The 26,384-nt window shown below is 43.9% G+C and overlaps 1 protein-coding gene across 1 annotated transcript in view; it reads left to right on the forward strand.

Moving 5' to 3' along the window:
* Positions 1–206: 206 nt before the first annotated feature.
* Positions 207–26,384, forward strand: part of PTN (pleiotrophin) — an 86,091-nt gene continuing 59,913 nt past the window's right edge. Inside the window, exon 1 of the mRNA XM_083401582.1 lies at positions 207–543. The gene's annotated coding sequence lies outside the window, so the exon portion shown is untranslated. The remainder of the gene's footprint in view (positions 544–26,384) is intronic.

Consider the following 26,384-nt stretch of genomic DNA (forward strand, 5'->3'; position numbering starts at 1 on the left):
GTATCCTCTTACTTTCCCTCTGCACTGACTGAAGCCCCTTGAAAAAGATGTCATTCCTGATGGAGAGTTCCTCTCCGATTCCCCCCCTCCCCGCTTCCTGCCTTTCCATCGGTCTTGGTGGGAGAGACTGCCCCTTGAGTGACCTGCTTTTAATAAGCTTCCCAGTCAGATCACATGAGGGAACTGTGCTCTGCTCTCTCTCTCCCCCCCTCCTTCCCTTTCTTTTCTCTCGCTCACTCAGTCACTCACAGTCTGCTCTCTCTATAGTCAAAGCAAGGATCAGGTTCTCTGCCTTGAGTAGAGAAATTCTGGGGGGGAAATTGAAAGAGGAAGAGGGTAAACTGAGAAGAAGAGGAGGAGGAGCAGAGGGACATTGGAAGGGGGGCAAAGGAAGAAAAGGAGTCAATAATTTCGAGAAGGGGAGAAAAAGAGAGAGAAGCGGAAAAGTGCTGCATTTGCCGAGTGAAGGTGTAGCAAAAGCTCAGAAGTCCTCACGGGGGATTGAAGACTGTTTAACAGAGACGGGAGATTTTGCAACTCAAAGTAAGTACAAGTGGATTTGGTTTGCAAAGGCTACTGCTTGATCTCTCTTGCCCCCTCTTTTCAGTGTAAACGGGGATAGATGCTCAGCAACAGACATCCTTAACTTCCAATGTTTCCATGGATTGAAGAAAGTTGATTGGGGACCTCGGAGTGGCTTCTGGATGTGTGTTTTGTGTTTTCCAACAGAGCGAGAGTGCTGTTCCTTCTGTGTAACAATAGCAGTGTTTGGTATTCCCCAGCAGAAGTTCATACTGAGTGCAGATAATAGGAGCACCATTCATGAATTTGTTGGGTCCTAGATGGGTGGCATGATGATGCACTGACCAGGCGAACCAGTTTGGGTCGACTCTGAGCAAATTACAAGGGGCAAAATGTGTGGGGACTTTTCCTGGGCTTTTCTCTCTCGTATCTTCTGCATTAACAGGCTGTAAGAGAAGTGTTAGAAGTGGAACGAGGGCCCAATTGTTCCCCTTGGATTCCTCCTGTTGTTTGAGCCCTGCTGGTGTATTGAGATGGGATGAAGGAGAGCTGAGTGACGTGCAGAAGAACCTGTTCTTCCACATCTCTTCCCGTGGAGAGTGTGCGCTCTTGTACCCAGCCATAAGCAGAGGGGTGGAGCTTTCCATATACTCTCATCGGTACCAGCTAGTGTTGGTCACTTTTCCTTCCGCTCCATTGGATGAAATGACATTTAGAGGCTGACGGGGACAAGACTGCAGATGGTTGGATGCCAAGTGAGGTTTTCTAGCATTAAAAAGCAGCAAAAAGCTGCTTCTGCAACCCTATTTTCAAGAATCTAATTTAGCAGGAGTTTTACAAGGATGTTTATACAATGCAACTATCACGAATGGGATGTTTTTGAAAGCTGCTTTTTTTCCATGCCACATCCGCTTCCCAAGCTTGAAAGAACTCAGGGCAGTGTGTATATGTGTGTGATTGCATTTTTTGTGTTTAAGTTTTATATCTTAACTTTTTTCTATGGAAGCTAAGGTGGCACCCAAGGAAGTCTAGACAGTGTCCCAGTGACACTGACCAGACCCAGGCTTGCTGAGGTGCAACATGGTCACCATCTTACTAAACTGTACCTTCAAACTATTCACTGGCAGTTTGATTGTTCAATTGCAACACAGGGAACCCAATTTCACCTGTAGTGTTAGCAAAGCAGCAAGAGACTGGGCATCTGACGTACTTCCTTTTCACCTGCTATAAGAAATGGAAATCTAATATTGTTCCATAGAAAGTGTGAGGATAGGATGAGAAGAAGATCCAAGGAATGGAGGGGCAGCAATCACACAGTCTTCCATGGCTTCATTGACGTTGGGCTTTTGGGGTTTCCAGTCTTCCATATGTGGTACTGTTCCATTTTATTCTCCCCACTAGCTTGTGAAGAGAACTAGGCTGAAAGATGATGGCTTAACTAAGGCTACACAGTCAGGATATGAACCCAGGACTCAACTGAACCCTCTGTGCCAAGGATGGGTAGCTCTTGGCTCTTCAGAACTTGCTTGACTTCAACTCCTATCAGCCTCAGTCAGACCAACGGTTGAGGATGATCAGGAGAGTCCAACAACCTCTCATGGGGTTGGGATGGCAGAGGGTCCCCATTCTTGTTGTGTGTGGTACATAGAGATCTAAACAACTTGAGAAAAGGCCTGCTGGATCAGGCCCAACACCCACCTGACCCAGTACTCTGTTCTCACAGTGACCTACCAGATGCCTAAGGGAAGCCCACCCACAAGCAAAACCTGAGTGCAACAGGATATCATCTGTTCTGGCAAGGGGTGCAATGGGGTTCATAATGATGGTGAAGTTAAAGGATTTTAAGTAGGCCATATGATCATGATTTTGTGATGATATATGATCATACAGTCATGATAAAGTCATGATAAAGTCAGCTCAAGTAGATGTCATCCTATGGCAAAACTAGTTGTGTGGTTATTTTTAAATGTTTCCTTAACTGCATTTTGGGACGTGGGTGGCGCTGTGGTCTAAACCACAGAGCCTAGGGCTTGCCAATCAGAAGGTTGGCAGTTCGAATCCCCTCGATGGGGTGAGCTGCTATTGCTCAGTCCCTGCTCCTGCCAACCTAGCAGTTTGAAAGCACGTCAAAATGCAAATAGATAAATAGGTATCGCTCTGGCGCGAAGATAAACGGCGTTTCCATGTGCTGCTCTGGTTCGCCAGAAGTGGCTTAGTTATGCTGGCCACATGACCTGGAAGCTGTATGCCGGCTCCCTTGGCCAATAAAGCAACCCCAGAGTCGTCCGCGACTCGACCTAATGGTCAGGGGTCCCTTTACCTTTACATTTAACTGCATTTTAAAATAATGGTAGGTGTTCTAAAATTTCATTGCCAAGCAAAATCAGTCAAATGACCATTCACCCTGTGGTGCTGATGCTAATTAAAGAGAACTCTTCCTCTGGGAGATCAGCTATCTGAACTGTGAATAATAAATGAAGATGCAACAGTAGACCAAGATGGGTTGGAATTAGATCCGGCTGCCCTAGATACCCCAACCTGCCCTTGCCAAACCCTAATCTTAAAATCAATTTTTAAAGACCACCTGGGCAACATTCATGCCACCACTCTTGGTTTCTGGGCTGCAGTAGCTTTTATTAAAATTAAATATCTAAATCCAGTTTTCCTTAAAAAAATACTGACCCACTGGTCTTCACTTATATTAAAATCTGGCCTGGTGTTTTAAAATTGTATTCAATGGGATCTGAGAATTTGGATTCAACTACAGTTTAAAGGTAATGCATCTGCCCCTTCTCCACTTCTTTTCCATCTCTCGCCATACATCAGACTTTGTCCATCTGATGCCGTCCAAAAATTTGGACTATAACTCCTACCAACCCCAGACAACATGGATGGGAGTTGCAGTTTAAAACATTTCAAGGGCACCTTGCTATGTGCATGGACAGCTCTTTCACAGTGACACTAACTGCAGCCCATTTTGGCTTTGGCCAATGCACATGAAAGTGTACAGAGGCTGTTCGAGTGAACTCTACTATGGTCACAGTTAACACAAGTTATGACATGACATCATTGACACAAGTGATAATCAATGACATAGAGTGTCATATTCTGAATTGATCTTACGTTACACTTCTGTTTAGTTAAATGTTACTGGGATCCAGGGGCAAGACACTTGGATTTTTGTTGGCCAACAGGGGGAGCCAATGTAGTGGCTCCAGATGTTGTTGGACTAGAATTCCCATCAGCCCCAGCCAGCATAGGTAGTGGTCAGGAATGATGGGAGTTGTAGTCCAATAACATCTGGATGGCACCATGTCAACTGCTTCTGGGTTAAAGTGATGGTGGTAAAAAGGTGAGAGATGAGGCAATCACTGGTTCATTGGCCAGTGCAAATCTCACTTTGTCACTCTGCTATGCGAGAGTCTGCTCTCTGTGTTCCTATGGTATTATATCCCCCCACATGAACACTCAGTTGTCTCTCCCTTCACCACATCAGGGTAATGTAAGTGAAAAAGAAGGTGGCCCAAATTTAGAGAGGAAGTAGGGTAACAAAGGGAAGGGAGGGAGAGATGATGTTAGCAGAAAATCAAATTACGAATATTCAGGGGGAAATGCTGTCCTTCCCTGGAGGCTGGAAGAATGGGAGAGATGTTGGTGGGACAAGAGTTACACTGTTGGAGGTGCCTTGGCTCCACTGACATAGATATTGCAAAAGTGCTGTTGGGCCTGTGGGCCAGGGGTATGTCCCACATCTCCAGCTCTTTTGATTCCCCAAACTATAGTGGTCAAACTGTATGCTAACCCTGTGGCTGGCATAGTTAGTTGCCTTCAACTGCATTTAATGGGGGCGGGGGGGGGGGGGAGAGAGAAAATGCTGCCTCTCACCTCCTGCTCTGAGCATTACAAAACAGCAGCTCAATAGATTTGGCAGTAGCTATATCAGTAGATCTCCTCCACCCTTGGCATAAAGGAAAATTAGTTTTGCTCTGCTTGGCTGCAATCCTATACCCAATTAGCCGAAGTAAGTCCCATTGTGCTCAGTGGGGTTCACCTCTGTGCAGGGCTGCAAGAATTCATTGTTTTTTGTTCCATACTGTTTTCATCACATGCAGGCCTGCTTCCGTTCTGTTGCAGTTTGTCTACATTATTTGTCTTGCTGTCCACTGTGGCAAAAATTACGTTGTCATTATGTAGTTCCATCCCATATCCATTTCAACTCAAAAGAAACAGAATGCAAATGCAGAAAAACATAAACAATTGCATATCATTTGTGCACTGAAAGCAACAACAACATCCAATACTGATTGTATTCACTGGATGGAGTTCTAGACATGGGACAATAAGCAAACAATGGCAATTTCCGCTCCTGTTTCCATTTTCATCAAAGTTCTCTGACATCCCGATCTCTGAGGAGGCATGCATAGGATTGTACTGTTATGCTTTGGTTCAGCTGAGAATGAGGACTGAAGAATTAGGCCAAAGGTGTAATGGAAATAGTGATTTTTGAAAAATGTAGCATCGATACGTTGCTGTGGGAAAGATAAAAGCCTGAACACACCTATTCTTGCTTGCTTGCTTTGTTTTATTTTAAGAACACAAGAAGAGCCTGCTGAATCAAGTCAGTGGTGCACTTAGCCCAGAATCCTGTTCTCACAGTGGCAAGCCAGCTGTCTGTTGAAAGCCCACAAGCATGAACTGAGTGCAAAAACTCTCTCCCCTCCTATAGTGTTCAGCAACCAGTATTCCGAAGCAATACTACCTCCAGCCCTGGAATGAGAATGTAGCCATTGTGGCTCGGAGCTTTTGATAGCCTACTCTTCCATGAATGTTTGTAAACCTCTTTTAAAACCATCCAAGTTGGTGGCCATCGCTGTGGGAGCAAAGGCCGTAGTTTAACTATGTGTTAGGCGAAGAAGTTCTTTGTTTTCTCTGTCCTGAATTGTCCAATGTTCAGCTTCACGGATGTCAGCAGGTTCTAGTGCTAGAGGATGTGTCCATTTTCTCCCCAGTTTGCATAATTGTATGCACTTCTATCATACCGCCTATTAGATGCTTTTTCTCTAAACTTACAAGCCCCAAATGCTGCAACCCTTGATGGCTTTGGTTGCCATTTTCTGAACCTTTTCAGAATCAGTGGCTGTGAAGAGGTCTAGGGAAGCACACGCACACAGGGGTGGGGAGGTAGAAACAGATTTTCCTCTCACAGTGAAAATCTGAACTGCGTGAAAATTCAGTGGTGCCCTAATTCCACCATCAACCCACTGCTGCCATGTGAGAAATCTGTTATGTCTGGAGCTTCAATCCCAGAATAATAGGCAGGTAGGATTTTAGATTGTAGTAATCTGACTGGCCGTTGGAGCTGTCCAGTCTGGCCCAGAAGGGAAGTTTGAATCAGCCTATCAGGTGTGACCTGGGGTGTGAACAAAGGATATATAGCCTAGGGTCTGGGAGGGTCCAGGCACACACAAGCACTGACAGACACACCCAGTGACTGACTGTTTCTATTACAAACTGAAATAAACTCTATGAAACTGAGAATTCTCTCAGAGTATATTTCAAAATCCATCTAGACACTTCGTTAGATTCAATTTAGGAAATGTTGAAAGAAGTGCTGGTGTGGAAAGAAGACCCCTGGACAATGAACCACACAGCAAACTTTAAAAAACAAATAAATCTCAAAACTAGAAGGCTTGCATCGTCAATATGTGCAAAAATATAAGGAATGTTAGCACAGGGTTAGCCAATGCAGTACCCTATAGATGTTGCTAGATCACAACTGTTACCATTCCTGAGCATGCTGGCTGCATCTGATGGGAGTTTGTAGTCCAACATTTGAAGAGCGCCATATTGACTGCCTCTGAATTTAGCACACAGGAAGGCTTCCTTCCCACCTTTGCTTCCATAAAACTCAGAGGAGCTGATTTCTCCACTTGAGGTGTCCGAAGGTGGTGGAAGGAAATGCCCTCTCTTCCTACTTTCATCTGTGGCTGACCCTACAAGCTGTTTTCTTTCTCTGCCAGACACATGAGAAGCGAAGAAGATTCAGCGGACCCCCTGGGGAATTACCCCTGAAGGCTAATAGGATAATGGAACAAGTTCCATGATCTCAGCTAAGTGTGGATTTGATGAAACAGCAGAGAGCTCCATTTAGCTATTTGGTAATAACATCACTCTGAAATTATGATGGATCAATATGGATAAATATTAAAAAGCTTTGAGGAAGCGGAGGGAAATAGAGAGGAAAGTATTGAGTTTCTGTCTGGACTTTTCTATGGACAGAGGATGCACTCAAGGAAGACAAGAAGCAACGATGGAGTCAGGGGCTGTCCTCAGTGCAATGGCAACTGATTAGGGTCAAACACTGCCCTTTAATAGGAAGATGAATCCTGAGATTTCCTTTCCTTGAAAAACATGTCACCCCAATGAGAATTACATTGATTAAATTACTAACAGGTGATTATTAGTTTTGCATTTATTTTGTTGAGTATCTACAGTTACATGTTAAGGTCAATTTTGTGAGGGCAGCTAAGAGTGAGGGAGAATTTTTTTTTCTGCAGAAAACATCATGATCTTCTAAAATTATTAGCTCTGTGTGAACCAATGTTGACCTTCATACTCCTCAACAAATATTATTCCAAAGGCACTAAGGTATATCCTACTCGGCATTAAGTCATGTGCAATATCATAGAATTGTAGAGTTGGGAGGGTCATCTAGTCCAACTCTCTGCAAAGCATACGGTCCCCATCCAGTTTGAAACTATACTAGACCCTGCTTAGCTTTGCAGATGTGCTGGAAGTTTTATTGCTGCACCAGACCCATTAACATACTAGCCAACTGAACAGAAAAAGATGTATAATGTTGTACATAAGATCCTTCTCAGACACTGTGAGACTTTACAAGCAACAGACATTACAAGCAAAGAGGATTGCTTAAGGGATTTAGCCTATGTGGATTCTGATTAAGGATGGAGGGAATTTAATTCAGTTTCCAAGTAACAATGAATTTACCTAATCCATACTCAGGGGCAAAGGAAGGCGTCATGACACCCAGGGCGGGCATCACGGTGTAGGGTGCATGTGTGGCGCCGCTACATATGACGCATGTGCCGTACGTAGCGACGCCGCACATGCGCTGTGTAGTGGCTTGCCGCTGGCCCCGCTCCAGCGCCATATGGACGGTGCTGGGATCCCTCTGTCGCTGCTACAGCCCCGTTCGTGGCTGCAGTGGCGAAGGAGGGACCCCGGCACCATCTGTACGGCGCTGGAGCGGGACCGGGGGCAAACCGCTACACAGCGCATGTGCAGCGTCGCTACATACAGCACATGTGTGCGACAGCGCACATGCGCTGTACTTAGCGGATTGCTGCCAGTGCCAGGATCCTCTGTTCGCGGCCACAGCTGCGAACGGAGGATCTTCCAAAGGTGGCTGCAGTGGCGTGATGGCTGCTCGTGCTGCCGTGAGCCCCCACGGGGTGATTTCTTATCTCCCCCACAAACATGGAACCAGGGGCGTACCACCCCCGTTGCGATGCCACTGTCCATACTTTCCAAAGTACAAGAACTGAAACAGAGCCATCCTGCAAAATTTGCGCTTCTCTGAATTTTGCCTTGCAGTTCCCCAGCCAAGTAATCGACTGGACTGTACCAGAACACTTACATTACTGAAAATAACAATTGAAAATGCATTATATATGGGGAAATTGCTTTCAGAATTGCAAAACTGCATGAGATTGCTTGCAACAAATATATATAATAAGCAAAATAGTATATAAAATTATGTAGATTGGGAGAAATGTGTCCTAAAATGATGTGCAAATGTGAATAACTGAACCTAAGATGAGGTGGGGGTGGGGAGAACTGATGGAAAACAAAACTGACATATTTGCCCATCCTTAATTCCGATGCAAACTAACCCAATCTACACTTCTGGGGCTCGTACAGATCAGACTTTAGTTGTTCGCCATATTTTGCACTTCTAGAATGTGCCAATACAGTGATCAGCATTTCTTTTTAAGTATAAGATGTATTTTTAAAAGAGCGTTTTAAAAGAAAATGCAGCTAGAAATGTGTGTTTCTAACAGGATAGAGTGGACTTGCAGGAGAACAAATACATTTGCAACACTGATGATTTGTCCAGCCTGGCAGATAAGTGCCGTCAGCCAAATGGGGAAGCGGTATCACAAGTGACTTGATTGTATTGTCCAAAGCTTCTGTGAGCTTATGAAGATTGTCGAGGTTATTAGAGATAAGTTTGTGTAATGAAACTGAAAACTCCAGCTGTTTATGTGTTTTGTGTGTAAAACCACCATTGTTTAGGATCATAGGTCTTTGCAGACATCCATTGTGTATCACAAACACACAGCTGGGGTGGGGTGTGTTGCAGTGACCAGCCTGGACCCTGACCTATCCTGCAGGACTCCCAGTCACAGGAAAAATCTGCCCAGGAACCTGCACACGGTGGATCTGCCATTATGATCCCACTGTCCCTTCCATGTTCAGTGGAATGAACATTTCAGAAGTAGAATGGAAATGGCCGACAAGTTATTCCAACCTCAGTGTGTTAATAAAAGATGGCTGTTCACTTCCCCCACTACAAAACCCTGAAGAAGGAAGTCTACCATTTTTCTGGAGAAACTGTGGATTTCTTTCCTCATTGCTTTTCAATAAAACTGTATCTACACTTAAATGTAAAGAACATGGAATACTTCATAGGACTGTCCAGTTTCAGAAAATAAGATTGGTATGATACAAATGAATGCTCCACAACATCCAAATTCTCCTACAATGGGAATATCAGGGAGAAGTGTACTATCCTACTGTTCTCAATGTTCCAGACTTCTGTGGAAAGATACGTTTTTATGTGAGGAAGCATTCAAACTGTAGTCTTGCCCTTCATTCTAAAATGGTATCACCCAAGCATAATTCATCTGAATAGTCTAATATGCCTTGGTTCCAATGGTCAAATATCCTTGCCCTTCAAAAGCATATTTTCCAAAACGTGAATCTGCTTCCCTGCTTAAACCAAAGGAGAGAAAGAAGCATATCTTTCTGGTAAGGTTATCATTATTTCCCCTAAAGGTAGGCAAGTATTTTCTGCCGGAGAATATAGCTTCAAATAATGGATTGGCAATATGTTGTTAGCAGAAATATATGTTGCATGCATGGGATTCATTTTGTGACTTTTTATCTCCAAGAAAAGCATACAGCAATCAATATGTGATCTGGTATGAAACCAGGACACTGTAACCTAACATGCTCATGCACATAATTCCTCGTGGGATTCAGGTGCCTTGCTAGTGCTTGACCCATATCTTTTGTGTAATTGCCTGGGATTTTATCTTCCTTGTCCACAGGGAACTAGTAGCCCTTATGATCATTCAGTTTCCTGGTTTTCTCTCAGCCACTCTCCAGCTTGACCACTGCGTGTCTTTCTCTTTCCATCACCCAGCCACCTTGGTTTTATCTGATCTTCCACTGTGCTCTTAAGCTCCATTGTTGACCTCAATTTTTGATGGCATGGTGTACCTCTGCATTGGCCTTTTACCTATTTCACAAATGTATATGCCACCTTTCAGTAACAATTTCTGGGGCAGTTCTCCAAGAAACAATAAAATCAAACACCTATAAAAACAAAACAAAACAGCAACATCAAATAATAATAATCTGATGTTTAAAATAAAAAACATCCCTAGATATTACTAGCAGATATATCAATACACTTCAGCTGAGGGCATCAGAAGAACAGTTTATGATAGGGTTGTACAGCCCATCTGCCCCAGCAAGGATGGCCACTGGTGAGGGAGGATGAAAGCTGTCCAACAACATCTGGAAGTCCAGACATAGTTAATGGCACAAAGAAATGCCATGCATTTGGTGTAGTGCAATCACACTTTTTGTACATGTGACTTTTGAAGTAAGCAAAATAGCTCTTTTTTGCATGCTGGCTTCATTTTGTATTTCAGAACAGGATCAGCGCAAAGAGCTTCCAAATATATACAACAGATGAATATCTCCAGTGGATTTCTTGGGTGGGTAGGTGGAAACTAATTCAAAAGTGGTTCTGGAAGATGTGTTATCAATACTGGCTTTTGAAAGTGGCGTATCTCTCAGCTGGAGTTGTGACACCCCTAGGAGCTGGGCCTAAAGGACAAGGTGGATACAAATATCTCAGGTAGTTTGGCTTCTTCCATGCTCTTTGTTTGAGCCAGAGCATCAGGAAAGGGCTAGATCATGGGTAGGCAAACTAAGGTCCGGGGCCCGGATGCGGCCCAATCACCTTTTAAATCCAGCCCACAGATGGTCCGGGAATCAGTGTGTTTTTACATGAGTAGAATGTGTGCTTTTATTTAAAATGCATCTCTGGGTTATTTGTGGGGCATAGGAATTCGTTCATTTCCCCCCTCCAAAATATACTCCAGCCCCCCCACAAGGTCTGAAGGACAGTGGGCCGGCCCCCTGCTGAAAAAGTTTGCTGACCCCTGGGCTAGATTCTCAGCATCTCTGAGTGTACCTCCCAAATATCAAGTCTTGTCAGTCAAGTTCCTCCCACTCCCCTCGGTATGGGATTCAGATTTCTTGCTACTTGTTAAGGTTTTATCTATATTTAGTACTATATACTCAGGCCATTGTGTGGTGGACGCACATTTGATATATGCGGTTTTATTCAACACATGCATTTTGTACTGTGCCCTGGTTTCGGCTGCACGTAGAATGCATCGTTGACATTTCTAAGTGTGCTGCAGGCTGGCGTAATTGCAGCTGTGACCATAATGTGATCGTAGCTGTGACAGTGTTGGGTTATTTTTTCCAAGGAAAGAAAGGAATGAAAGATGAATGGATGGATGGATGTACAGAAGGAAATAAGGAAGGAAGGGACGCCCTGGAATTCTATATGATCATGTACCCCCATGCGATTGTTGTCATTAATAGTGAGGTTTGACCAAAGCTTTTTGTGGCAACGGAAATGTCTACGTACAATACTACTATGAAATGAATCAATACATAAATCTTGAGCTGCTTCTTGGGTGTTTTTTGTCTGCATATTCATTTCACAAAATTTCATGCACCACTTGATTGTAAAAAAACCAATGACCTCAAAGTGGGTTGCAAAGCAGTCCCTTAGTGCAGCGGTTGTACACAGTAGTCGTCATGCAGTCTGAGATTTTATGCAAATGTTTATAAACTTGATGACTGATTTCCTTTTGTAGACAGACATCTAGGAAATGTTGATAAATGCAAACCTTGCCTCTAATAGTGATAACCGTAGTGTGTTTGTGTATCTGTACCATTGTGACTACAGCGGCACCTCGGGTTACAAACGCTTTGGATTACAACTACTTCGAGTTACAAACTCTGCTAACCCAGAAGTAGTACCTCAGGTTGAGAACTTTGCCCCAGGATGGGAACGGAAATCATGCGCCAGCGGCATGGCAGTCGTGGGAGGCCCCATTAGCAAAAACGTGCCTTAGGTTAAGAATGGTTTCGGGTTAAGAACAGACCTCCAGAACGAATTAAGTTCGTAACCCGAGGTACCACTGTATTGAGTGTCAGGCAGCTTGTGAAAACTCTTTCTCTTGGGGTCAGTCATATGTTTACAGTAAAGAGGGATTCTGGCAGAAAGCAGGTCAATAGCCTTTTCAAATTGATTCAGGGAACATTTTGATCTTCTATTAAGCTCAGATAAGACCTATCATCAGTAACAACAGAATATGCCCATCACAGATCTCTCAATATCTTTATTTTGATGATTGCCTAGTAGGTAAAAGCCAGCAATCTGTAAGGAATCCATCAACTGCCTACAATTTTCTTGGCTTGGAGTCACCTTCATCTATAGTGTTTGTCGGCTTAAAAAAACAGAAAACACCAACATAGGGTCATGATCAAAGTGCTTTTCAGGCTTCTGTAAATTTCAACTGCCTTTTAATTACTTTTTAGTTGTCACAGTGCATTGTTCAATGCTGTGTTAAGCAACCATACCCTTGATGTCATAACATAAAGCTTGATCAGGGTATCAGTGTGCTTATATGGGTTTCCCGATGAGGAACAAATATGCCTACTTCTGGGCTTGGATCTCAAGCTGTTGATGTGCCCAAGTCACTCACTCTAAAGTGTCCTTTCACAGTTTGCACCTGTGAGATTTGCAATTGGTACCATGGACACCACAATCTGATGCCGTTAGCTTTCTGCTGTCAGGAGAGAATGATGTATTTTTTTAAGCCAACCTGCTTCTCCATCCTCTTGCTAGGAATCCTTGCTGTTACTGAAGGAAGGCCTCTGAGATGCCTTGATTGTCTCCCAGTGGCCTGGGTCACCTGACTCACTTGTTTGTTTGGATTGCTCTGTTCCCGGAGGTCACAATGGTGTTTTTGTTTTGTGTGAGAGTCTCCGGCATTTCCACTAACAGATCGCCTGGGTGCAGCTGAGACTACAGTGAGAACCAAGGCAAGGGTAGAAAAAGGAAAGAAAATCCGACCAGTGGTTTCCCTCCCAGACCAAATCAGAGTACATTTCAGTCAATGGTAATGGGTTTCCTTCATGAAATTTCCCTCCATTTGCATCAGCGTTTCTGTTAGATGTAGCACCATTTCTTTCCATCCGAAATGCAAGGTTGTTGAAAAGCTGCTTTACACACACCAGAGGCATCAGCTTGCAATGGATATTGTGGGGGCCTGGTGTTGCATGTGTGACGTCAGGCATGCAACACACGACACACACACGTGACATCATGTGTGCATTGTCGCATCATCGGGAAGAAGCCGAGTGCGGCTTGGCTACAATGGCCAGTGAGTCCTCCTTCCATGGCAGGAGGAAGAGGAGCTGGCCACTGAAGCCACGCCATGCTCATCTCAAGAAGACCCTTACGGGGTCTTTGCCACTGGATCATATTCATCCAGTGCTATACCAGCTGCACTGGCTCTCGGTGTACAGGATCAGGTTTAAGGTGCTGGTTTAAACCTTTAAAGTCCTATACGGCCTAGGACCCTCGTACCTATGGGACCGCCTCTCCTGGTACGTCCCACGGAGGACCTTATGGTCTGCAAATAATAACACCTTGGAGATCCCGGGCCTCAGAGAGATTAGGCAGGCCTTGACCAGGGCCAGGGCCTTTTTGACCTTGGTGGAACACTCTGTGACAAGAGATTAGGGCCCTGTGGGATTTGACATCTTTCCGCAGGGCCTGCAAGATGGAGTTGTTGCACCAGGCCTTTGATCGGGGCTCAGCCTGACTCCCCTTTTCTTTTTGTATAAGAACTAATATGAAAGAGGCCTCCCAGCATTCTCACAGGCCCATACAAGATCAGCGTAAACAGTTGGGCTGGTGAGCACTTACTGTTCCCAACCCTAACCCTGTGAAAAGCCGTCTAATTAGACTTCAATTTGATTTTGACCTGTTTTTAGGAGGTAATTTAATTATTGTTTGATTTTATACCAATGTTATATATCTGATGTTAGCCGCCCTGAGCCCGGGGAGGGCAGGATATAAATAAATGTTGTTGTTGTTGTTATCATCATCATCTCCACAATTGCCCTCCTCCAGCCCCTCAACATTGTGGGGGAACCTCCCAAAAGATATTGGATGGGTCCAAAACAGCTCTAGCCCCATGCGTTGGCACAAACCCACACAAAAGAAAAAAAGGTGTGTGTGTGTGGGGGGGGGATTTCCCTCATCAGAGTTCAACATGTAAGCCAGCGGTGCTGTTGGACTACAGCTCCCAAGCAACACTAACTGTTGGCCATGCTGGCTAGGCCTGATGGGAATTGGAGTTCTGGGGGGCACCATATTGACCTCCACTGGTCTAAGCATACTTACTTTTCTATGGAAACAAATCCTTAATCCAAACCAGCAGCTTCCAGGCATAGTATGTATATATAAGACTATGTGTGTATGTGTGCTACTTTGTAGTGAGTTTCCTACCTTCCCCTTTTAAAAATATCCTAGTCCAGCATACCGGGGGTGTTGTGGCGGTTGCTTGTTGGACCAACATCTTAGTCAGTGGTTTACAAATGATTCCAAATAAATAATGTGGGGAATCTGAGGTCACAACTAATAACAATAATTTTATTATTTATATGCCGCCCATCTGACTGGGTTGCCCCAGCCCCTCTGGGTGGCTTTCAACAAAATATTTAAACACAAAAACCTCAAACATTAAAAACCTTCTTGTACAGGGCTGCCTTCAGATGTCTTCTAAAAGTCAGATAGATGTTTATTTCCTTGACATCTGGTGGGAGGGCGTTCCATAGGGCGGGTGCGACTACAGAGAAGGCCCTCTGCCTGGTTCCCTGTAACCTCACTTCTCACAGTGAAGGAACCATCAGAAGGTCCTCGGAGCTGGATCTTTGTGTCTGGGCTGAATGATAAGGGCAGAGATGCTCCTTTAGATAGACAGGGCCGAAGCCATGTGGAACTTTAAACACTCAGAATCATACTGGGAGCCAATGGAGATCTCTTAGAACCAGACTAGAGGAAGTCCAAGCTGCAGTTACATCCTATGCCAGCCCTCTCATGTTCTCAGGATAGGCAGAGCTGGTATGAAAAAGAGCCGTGTCATAGATCTGTAGGAGCATAGATGTTTCAGGTGAGCATCCAGATGACTTTGCACAGGAACAAGCTATATTGTTGTGGCTAAATGTAATGCTGGGACATGGCCTAAATCCCATTAATTTTAGTGGAGGAGATTTAAGCACATACTTAATTCTCGCATTGAAATAGATGAGCCTTAACAGTGCTTAACTTTGGCTGGAGTATGCCCTATCATTATAATTAAATTACAGGGATACACTGTCTACCACACTTAGCAGAAAGGACAATTTAAGATAATAGCTCAGTCATATTTCAAAGCTCATTCCACCCTGTTCTGCCTTGCCTCTGGAATGTGCATGTCAAAGAGATCCAGATATTCTAATATGTGGCATATTAGAATTATGGTTGTCTTGCTGGTAGCCAGAAGTCACTGTAAAGCTGTTGCAATTGAGCAGCAGAGATGCATTTTAAGGAAAGTTGCCAGTTCATTGGGATGACTTTCTCCATTTATTCCCAAATCCTCTTGGCTGTGATCTGCAGCTATTTTACCTGAGGATCACTTTGAGGAAAGCCAATGTTTCTTTGACAGAGTTTGGATTTCCTGAGCACTTTTGTGGTTATTCGTCTGAAGAGATTTGAGGCTGCTGTTTGCCGGAAACTCCACCGACTTTTGAGAGTTGGGCTGGTCCCATGATGCTTCCATTGAGTTGGTTAATTACTGTAACTCAGGGTAGTTCTTTCCATTCATGGAAGCAGAAAATAACTCTGCTGCTGGGTATTTACAGAATGAACATTACAGGCAGCATTAGGCAATACTTGTCAGCCTCAAGGGCAGTATTGGTAATTTAGGATCCCGAAATATGTGACTATATATGGGCCATTTCAGTTGACTTGGTTGACTTCAGTTGACTTTCTGTTGACTTGGTTGACTTCAGTTGACTTTCAGTTGACTTTAGTTGATTTGGCCTGCCACTTCAGGGGGTGAGTGCAAGCAGCAAGTTTCTTTTTTTAAGGGGAGGGGCTTCCACAGGACATCTGCAGTTGCCCCTCCCACTGGTTCTACCCCAGGGGTAAGTAAGCTCAGGCCTAGAGGCAGGCCTCCCTATCTGCCTCTCAGCCATCTCCCTCACCAGTCCTGCTCTGCAACCTCCTTGACTGCCTTTCCCTGGCTGGAATGTGGCCTTGAGTCACAACCCTGCCTCCCGCTTGCCTGGATGTGTGTGGGCATCTGAGCCAAACCCTCTGGGTTTTGCATGGCTGGTATTTGCTTTGTGTACAAAGATAAGAGTCATATCCATTGCCTCACCCACATTTATATGTAAGCCTACCCACTTTGCCTCTGGCCACATTCTCCATGGCCATGAGGCCTCCAGAATGTTGCCCATGAGAGAATGCTGCCTTTGGTCAGGAAAACTCTACCAGCATCTTGCTGTTGTTGCCAGCTGCTGCTGCTGCTACTCTACTTCCTCATTCCTAACACCTGCTTGCTTGCCCAGCGGGTGCGGTGAGGAAGCATACAATGACAGCTACTCTTCCTCTTCCTCGCCACTGCTATCCTTTGCAATCTCATTCCCTCTGGGCCAGAGGGAGGTGCATATGAACATGCAGGTTGCAATGGTGAAGAGCAAGAGAAGGTCCAGGGGACTCTTGTCAGTAGACCCCTTGTTGGGGTACTGATCCTAGGCAAGGGACTGTTCATGCTGACCCTTGACCCGAGCCCATGAAGGCGGTTGGTCCCCATGTGAGCATCTTTAATCATTTCAATCAACTGCATAGTTTTGCATTGCCTGCACATTGCTGTGGTGAGATGTTCATGTGGTTGAAATTAGTCCTGGCCATGCGACAACTTCAACGTGCAGTACATCTGGATGTCTGGCCAAATGATCAATTACTGCCTTCTCTGGCCAGATTAGCTTATTGTGATCGGTGGCGGAGTTAATCATTTTTTTCTTCCCTACACAAGCTGGCCCAACAACAGACAAATCACTTGGCTGTCCAGCAAGTTGTAGTTATGCATTATTTACAGAGCTTTGAAAATTCTCTAGGTGCTGTGCGAAAACCAGCAAACAACACTGGCTCCGTCTGCAGGCTTGAAATGTAGTACATGCCGCACATTGGGGGGGGGGGGGAAGAATCAAGGCAAAAAGGAAAACCATCAAATCCAGGCAGTTGCTCTTAACAGTGGTAATGTGCATTGACTGCTACTGAGTGGTCAGCATTGTTCATTCTAACCTCCATTCTTCCCCCATTCTTAGCAACCTTTCTGTACTAAGAATGGCTTACGATTTATTTATTACATTTGTTTTCCACCTCTTCCCTCATCAAGGAATCTCATCCACACATTGGTCGATCCACCCACACATTGGCCAGATCCAGACTAGCTTAGCTTCATCAAGCTGGTGCTGGAGAACACAATCCTTGACACACTAAATACAAAAAAAAACCAACTAGGTCTAAGGAAACTTAATATATTTATTTAATATATATATGCAAGAGTACAGTATCTGGCTGATGGCCAATAGGATATGCAATAATAACTGGGTAATCTTGTATGGTTTTACATTTCTATGCATTTGCAGTGTGTTATAACGCTCCTTGTGCAGAAGGAGAAGCTGCCCACATATTCCACTGATAAAAGGCTCTTGAGAGTCAGAATATGTTGGGCAAGGCATTTGGAATGCAGTTTCTACTATCAATCTTTAGTTGTGTTTTATATTGTTTCGAAAGTTAAGTTTTGTGGGTTTTTTTACATGCTTGTGAAGTGACTCAAGACTTACGTGAAAGATTATTCATAAATGAAACACAATAATAACTAATAATAATAATAATAATAATAATAATAATAAACTGACAGGACTCCCTCCAAGGGAATCCCAGCCTTGATCCTTCAAACATTCAATGTGTTGAAGTCCAGCTGGTGGGTTGGGTATAATCCGAATAAATCCATAGCTCTCCACCATCAGTGTCTCAGAAGCTACTTTGCTATTCCTGGATTCCGAATTCCTGAAGAGGGCTTGTGTTCACAACCCAGGTTTGCTAAGTTAGCACACTTGAAAAATGAAGGAGTGATTCTCATGGCGGTGCGAAAAAGGGAAATTTGCCCATTTTGATTGACTAGGTCAGTAATGGCCAAACTTGGCCCTCCAGCTGTTTTGGGACTACAACTCCCACCATCCCTAGCTAACAGGACCAGTGGCCAAGGATGATGGGAATTGTAGTCCCAAAACAGCTGGAGGGCCAAATTTGGCCGTCACTGGACTAGGTGATTCCGTAAAGCCAATTTGCAGTAATGCAAGTCATCTTGTTAAATCCTATGAAATCTTGACTGCTGCTGCATCATCCCAGCTGCTTCATGGCTTTCATACCTGCCTGACCCTGAAGGTTCTGCATTTCTTCCTTGTGCTCTGCAGAAAAAGCTGCAGCAAAGCAATGATTTACTTTCTGGACAATCTCTTTATCCCCTTTGATTGCCCCTCCATAGCTTCCCAGTCTTGTCGGCCCACCACCTCTCCCACAAGGCATCTTATTTCTGGTGTACTTAAAGAAATCCTTATGACTTGTCGGCCTGCATTTGCCTCCTCGTTCTTCAAATTTGCTACTAGGCTTCTCTTAAATCTCCAATTTACATTTTGCCTGCCAACATTGCTCCTTTCCATCAACATCGCTTGGGCTGGATATCCAATTTCTTTTTAGAAGGGGACCTTTTCTTTTTTTTACTTTCTTTCTTTGACTGCATAAGTTCTAATTTTCAGTACCATCTCTGCTTGCTAGGAGGCAAGTGCTGGTTTCATAACTGAATTAGGATACCCTTCATGGCACATTTCTGAACCTTTATCACATCATCTTTCCCCCCTCCATTCTTCACTAATGTGTTAAGTAATTATTATAAAATCATGGAGCCCAACATGCAGCACTGTGAAGTCTTAGAACAGGAACCTGTGGCCTTCCAGGTGATACTGGACCAATTCCCAGCATGCCCAGCATTTGGCCATGTTGACTGGGGTTGCTGTGAGTTGGAGTCCAAACGCATCTGGAAAGCACCAAGCCAGGGATGGAGGAAGAAATTCAGATCATTTAAAGGTGAACTTACTTAGTACTTCTTGAAAAAAGCATGTGCTCTTTCAAAATTCACACTTCTCTGAATTTTGCAATGCATTTCTGCAGCAAAGTAATGTGTGCAAAAATGCATTAACCAGGGTAAAATTTGCATTAAAAATCTATATATTGGTGAAGAGGACATACAGAATTGTGTATATTTGGAGAAATTCACCCTGGAATGCTGATAAATTTTCATGAGGACTTTGTTTAAGAAATACTACCTGACATGGATATGTGGAAATGAAATTTAAGAATGGAAAAATGAGATACCAAAATTGACAGATTTCTCCTTTTCTACACCAGGTTGGGAAAACTGTCCTAATTTCATTGTGGATCTTCTATCATATCCAGTTATCTTAAAATGTAAGATTCTTTCTCCCTGAATCTAGAAAAGTGGTGGAGAATCTTTGGTCCTCCAGATGCAATTGGGCTACGGCTCCCCTCATCCCTCACTATTGCTCACATTGGCTGAGGCTGATAATAAAAGGACCCATAAGTGCAGTGTGACAATTTCTCAAACAAGTGTGCCTTCACTGCATAGCCTTACAAGGCAAAACTGAGAAAACATTTAGCTTTTTAAGATGGGCAGTTACTGAAGAAGCGTTCAAGAGTGCTAAGTGCTGTGCTCACTTCAGCAGCACATATACTAAAATTGGAACGATACAGAGAAAATTAGCATTGCCCCTGCACAAGGATGGCACACAAATTTGTGAAGCGTTTCAGAGAGAGAGAGAGAGAGAGAGAGAGAGAGAGAGAGAGAGAGAGAGAGAGAAGTGCTCAGGTGATATTATAATTAAATCAAGCTAGTGTATCTCATTTATTTTATATTTACTTCTAAAAATATGTATGTACAATAAATTCACAAAGCATTTCACAACGACTTCACATAAAACAGGTACAATAGAAACCATATATAAAAAAGGTGAAGACCATAAGCAGATAACTGTTTTGGAGAGATGTATTCTTACTTGCTTGTGTAAGCCTGATGGAATAGAAAAGTTTTCAGCAGTTGTTTAAACAGTTGCAACAGAACATGCCTGCTGAATATCTGTTGGCAGAATACTTCAAAGGAATGGTTTGATGACACGAAAGGCTCAGTTCCTTGTTGTTGTCAAATGAGCATCGCCAGCTCAGAAAATGACCAGTGATACTCCAGCAGGTGATTTCAGTGATGGAGCTGGAATATAAGGGTTCAGGCAGTTCTCGCACCCTTTCATCCCAGTCTAAGACCTCTTGTGCAAGCACTTTTTCTGAATATTTCAATCCCTCTGTTTTTTCCAATACATCACAAGCCATGACATTATAGGTGTTATTCCTACATTACTGATGGATGTTCTGGCACTGCGTGGCCAAGGATGCCAGGCCTATGTGTTTATCAAGGACTGTCCCCGCTTACCAGCTTAATTTCAAGGAGGGTTGCATTACTTGATGAATTGTGCTCTATGGGTGTTGTGTGCATTTTTCAACTTCATGCTAAATTCCTGATGTGGCTCTCAACAGAGACCTGATTCCAAGCCCCAACCATCCCTCCAGTCTAGGAGTTGCAATGTTAGGTTATCCCAATGGAGGTTTGGCAGTTATAAGAAAAAACTTTAAATGTTTTTGTAAAAATAAAAATCACATTATGATGACAGACAGCACTAATCCAGTGTCCATTCACAGCATTCTACCTAAAAGCTGCTTAAATTAGTCTGTTGAGTACAGGGGGGAAAAAATCTGTCTGCTAAGTCCATTCCAATCCAATTATCTTGCTTATAAAGAAACACAAAAAGAGAATACTTAAGGAAGAACTTGTCGAGAAGAAACTGGACCGTGAACAGTTTCTGCTGTAGATTTTCAAAGATCTAAATTTCCACTTGGATCTTTAATAGTTTTGAGTCCTGTCTTTGTACCTGCACTTTCTTAAGTGCTGCTGCGCAGACGGGTGACTGAATATTTGAAACAAAACACAGCCATCATTTGAAACGAGCACTTCTCTAATTTTTGTAATAGTTCTCCAGCCAACTAATATGTACAAAAAGGCACATTCGACAAACCCTCAGCGTGATCAACTCCCACCCGGAAACCTATGTCCCCACTGTGGAAGGACGTGTGGATCCAGAATTGGCTTCCACAGTCAGTTACCGACTCAAAGTTAAGACCATGTTCATGGAAAACAATCTTACTTGGCTACAAGTGATCGCCAAAGAAGAAGAATGGACAGCACCAGTAAACTAGACATCTAAATTTAAAAGTTTGGAGAAATAATTATTTCCAGTAATGTCCAACTTATTGTACTTTTAAGGATTTATTTCTGGTTATTTGTTGTTGTTTAGTCATTTAGTCGTGTCCAACTCTTCGTGACCCCATGGACCAGAGCACTATTATCTATAAAAAAGTCAAATTTGTGTTTACGCAATCCCAGTGACAGGAAGAGTTATAGTAGGGACTTCTGTATCCACATTCTTCCCCATTCATTGGAATGGTGGAGTAAATTTCCACTTGGAATTTTCTCTCCATCAGAATGAGGAATTATTTCCTCCCCCTTCCCTATGCTCACCTGACTTACCCAAGGTGGCAAAAGGGTGTTTGTGAGAGTCCTTTCTTTCATTCTGCAAATCACCTCATCAGCAGTTCATGCAATGCAGCCTTCCCAGGTGCCTGTGCTGCAACGAAAGCCCAGGGGATGGCATCATGAGAGAATTCTCGTGGGGATTTTTCAGATCAGGAAGCATGGGCAGCTGGCAAGGCTGCAAAGTGTGGGGCAAGTATTTATTGGGAAGAAAAAATGTGCTACCCTTGCACTGATAAGCTGAGAACACTTGCATCCACAGAAATTTGGAGGAAATTCTAAAGCGCCATGGGAAATAATGATCTGTTTTGGAGGGGTGGAAAACGTCTGAAAAATTGGAGATTTTGGTATGGCATGAATTTGAGCATCCCAAATACTCCATTGGGTTTATGACATATTAATGCAAACAACCCCTCCCTCCCTGCAAATTTTTTTGGGGGGAAGTTGCCTCATCTTCCTGATTTGTTGTTGAATGAAGCCCTTAATTTATAAAGAGGACTGCATTCTTACCAGTATGTCCTTTTATTTTCTTTCTCAGATCACATAACTTCCTGCATGAAGTCATCTTTTTCTCTCCCGTGTTCTCTTCCCCCCTTTCCCCTCCCTCCATTTCTTTCTCCCCCTTCCCCTCTCTTACGATTTGCTTTTCCAGTCGTACTTCTCTCTGGGTCTCTCACTCAGTGATGAATGAGTTTCATTCATCTTTCTCTCTGTTTTTTTTTTTTTTTTTTGGTGTGAAAAGCTTTAGACTTCACTTGCTCCCATTTTTCCCCACTCGCTATTCATTGCCATGGTGACGGAGAAAGAAGGGGGTGGCAGAGTGGGTGGCAATGGGGTTGGAGGTCAAGAGTGGCCACTTTCTGAATTAAAGCTTTGAATTCCATTAGAGGTGGCACAATGTAACCTAGAGTAACTCTCCAAGAAATTGGCTGTCAAAAGAATCAAAGCAAAAAAAAAAAAAAAAGGGGGGGGGAGAGAAATGGAGGGAGGAGACGAAGGGGGAAGAGATCAGGGAGAGAGAACGTTAAGCCCTTGCCGTCTCTGTCAGGATTACATTTGGCGACTTAATAGAGCTGTGATTCATTTGTGTAGCCATGTGCCATGTTTCGGCGGCCCAACTCTTGAAGTCTGCTCCCGAGTGATGGAGAGTCCTTCCTTGACAATGCTAACAGATCTCATTTCTTCAAGTGGAGATTAGGGATGGTGGTGTGTGTGTGTGTGTGTGTGTGTATGATTTGGCTTGTATCCCATTCACAGTAGCCACATTTGCACCATCCATTTAAAGCAGTATGAAACCACTTCAAACACAAGTGGCTTTCCCCAAAGAATTCTGGGATGTTTACTTTGTTAAGGGTGCTGAGAGTTGCTGGAGATCCCTATTCCCCTCCCAGAGCTACAGGCCAAATGTGCCTCCCACAGTGCCTCTATATCTATCCTTTAAGACTCTTCATAAATCACACCCTCTCTCCAGGTCATGCCCCCACTAACCTTGATTCTCCTTTTCCCAACCAGACTGTGTCTTGACCTGAAACAATGCCTTTTGCTAGTTTGAATGGAGAGGTGTGTGGTTGTGGTTGTGATGTAGAAAGCTTTGACATGGCTGCAATGCAGGACATTTGCAGGGAAACCAAAACGCTTGTTTACAAAGCTATTGTACTATGTATGCTTGTATGGTATGGACCACTTATAAATGTCATCTCCAACTCCCTGAAAGATTCCATCAACAGTGTCTCCGAAAATTTTTACACATCGCCTGGGAAGACAGGTGAACTAATGCCAGTGTACTGGAAGAAGCAAAGATAACCAGTGTTGAAGCAATGATTCTTCAACATCAACTTCGTTAGACTGGTCATGTTGTGCAGATGCCTATTTATTGTCTTCCAAAGAAACTACTCTATTCTGAACTTAAAAATGGTAAGCGCAATACTGGTGGTCAACAATAGAGGTTCAAAGACCCTCTGAAGGCAAATCTTTAAAAATGTAGTATAAAGACCAACAACTGGGGAACACTGGCCTGCAAGCACTCTAATTGGAGAACAGCCTTTACCAAAGGTGTCATGGGTTTTGAAGACGTTTGAACTCAGGACGAAAGGGAGAAACGTGCTAAGAGGAAACCTTCACCATGGTCAACTCCAACCCGGAAACCTATGTCCTCACTGTGGAAGGACATGTGGATCCAGAACTGGCCTCCACAGTCACTTACCGACTCACTTTTAAAACCATGTTTATGGAAGACAATCTTACTCAGCTACAAGTGATTGCCAAAGAAGAAGAAGATGTAGAAAACTGTGACATGGCTGCAATGCAGCCAAATGTGCCCTTACCCCACCCCCTTAATCCTTAGCCTCACCCACTACTGCCAAGCAATCCACAGAAAGTACTCAAGACAAATGTTCCCTGCCTCTCTCCTAGGGGATACCTGCCATATTGTTTGAGAAATGTAGGAAATGGTGTGACAAGCTATCCCAGGCTAGCCAACGCAGCACCCTCTAGACGTTGCTTGATCCCCATCTCCAGTCAGCTCCAGACAACATGGCCAGTGATGTGAGCTGACTGGAGAAGTTCAGAAACATTTGGGGGACACCACTTGCCTATGCTAAAAATCACCAGTCCTCACTTAGCTATAAACTTGCTGGGTAGGGAACTCACCCGCTGTCTCTCAGCCTCAACTCCTCCCTGAACCGTAATATGCAGGATAAGCACTCTGGCTTGTGGCAAAGATTATTGGGGCATCCTAAGCACTTTGAGTGCTTATGAAAAGTGCTTCCTCTGCTGTGTGTAGGATCCAAGCAGGAAGGAAAGTCTCTAAAGTTGAAAATGGAAAGATAAGCACTTAGATGATTCAACTTGTGCTCAAGAAAGGTTATGGTAGTCAAGAGGGACAATTACTACAATGAGTACAGGTTTAAGTGTAGCTCTCCCTCCCCCCTGGGTGGTGTGCTGGTTAAAAGTACACGAGCATTTCCCCCAGTGAGGACACACAGTAAAAATACACACCTTGGCATTTTTCTGTCACAAGAAAGAAATATGTGTGATGAATGATGCTAGTCAGGAAAGAGCACATTATTATTAACTAACTAACTAGCTAACTAACTAACTAAATTTACTAGTCAAGTTTTTGCCATGGCAACGAAATGTGACTTACAATATTTTAAGGAAAGAAAGAAATACATTAAACCCAGCACTTAACAAAATTGCCCTCGCCAAAAGCCCCTATATAGTTAAAAGCGAAATGAATATTTCCCCCTGGTGCCGAAAGATATGTAAAGATGGCCCCAGGTGTGCCTCCCCAGGGAGGTGAGGAGCCACCGCTGAAAATACCTGTTCTCATGTTGCCACCTTTCAGATCTCCCATGGTGGGGGAGAAAGGTATAAATATAGTTATCTGCTTTATAAGGACTCGGACTAAAGGTCTACACCAACTGGAGGTGGCACTGTGGTCTAAACCACTGAGCCTCTTGGGCTTGCCAATTGGAAGGTCAGCGATTTGAATCCCTGTGATGGGGTAAGTTCCCGTTGCACTGTCCTAGTTCCTGCCAACCTAGCAGTTCAAAGGCATGCCAGTGCAAGTAGATAAATAGGTACCACTGCGGTGGGAAGGTAAACAGCATTTCTGTGCACTCTGGTTTCCATCACCGTGTTCCATTGTGCCAAAAGCTGTCTGTGGACAAACACCGGCTCCCTCAGCCTGAAGCAAGATGAGCACTGCACCCCATAGTTGCCTTTGACTGGACTTAACCGTCCAGGGGTCCTTTACCTTTATATTACCTTCCACGGTCTTAAAGGGGGAATCATTGAAGTGGAAGGAAAAGGAAAGTATCTTCTGCTCAAAACTAAGGCTCTGCAAATGTGAACCAGTTAATTTGTTTGAAATCCTGGCTGCAGTATAAGAACTAAATGCTGCATTTCCCGTTACTTGTCGTTTCAGTTTATAGAGATTTGCTTTATTTCCTTCAGAATGGTTGTGTGGTTCATATGCAAATTGGATGGATTAGTTGACTAATCAATTAAAATGCACATGAGTCATCAGCTAAAGCCCTTTACACATGTTTGGAATGCGTTGACAGAGTGCGCAAAGGTGGACACAGGGTGTCCTGTCATCTCCCCCTGACCTCCAAGCCTTGATCAGCTCTGTGTACACAGAGCCTGCTTGTCCGCAGCTTTTATGCCTGCCAGCTTTATGAACTCAGAGCTGATCAACATGTGGAGGTCAGGGACAGGAATTCAACATCCCCAACAGGCTTTGAGGGCTTATGCTTTCTTCAGGGAGCTGACAGTCCGAGTTATGACTGTTTTGCAAAAAATATGTATATACGCAAGTTATGTACTTACTCTGCAGTGGATGGTAATGTTGAACCTTTTCTCTTTGTGGCTAAAAGACTGGGCATCTTCTGGTAGGGAGCCAATGCCTTCTGATGGAATCGAAAGTGAGCTGCAGAGAGCAGGGTGCAGCACACTGCAGGGAGACCATGTATTGTAATGTGCACAGAACACTGATTTATTGTGGCACCATTCAAGCGTGGGGCTATTACTGCAGGGGGATGGTTGTTTGTCGAATGCGTTTGGTGGCTGGGAAGCTCCCAGGAGGCCTTGCTGCCACACCAAGGGAAAGGTTCGTGCCCTTTCCCTTCTTCTAGGCAGATGCCTCCGTGCATCTGTAAGAAAATGTAGAATATATGGAAGCTAATG

Source organism: Podarcis tiliguerta (genome assembly GCF_965153285.1).
Source record: "Podarcis tiliguerta genome assembly, chromosome: 10".
NCBI classification, from domain to species: Eukaryota; Metazoa; Chordata; class Lepidosauria; order Squamata; family Lacertidae; genus Podarcis; species Podarcis tiliguerta.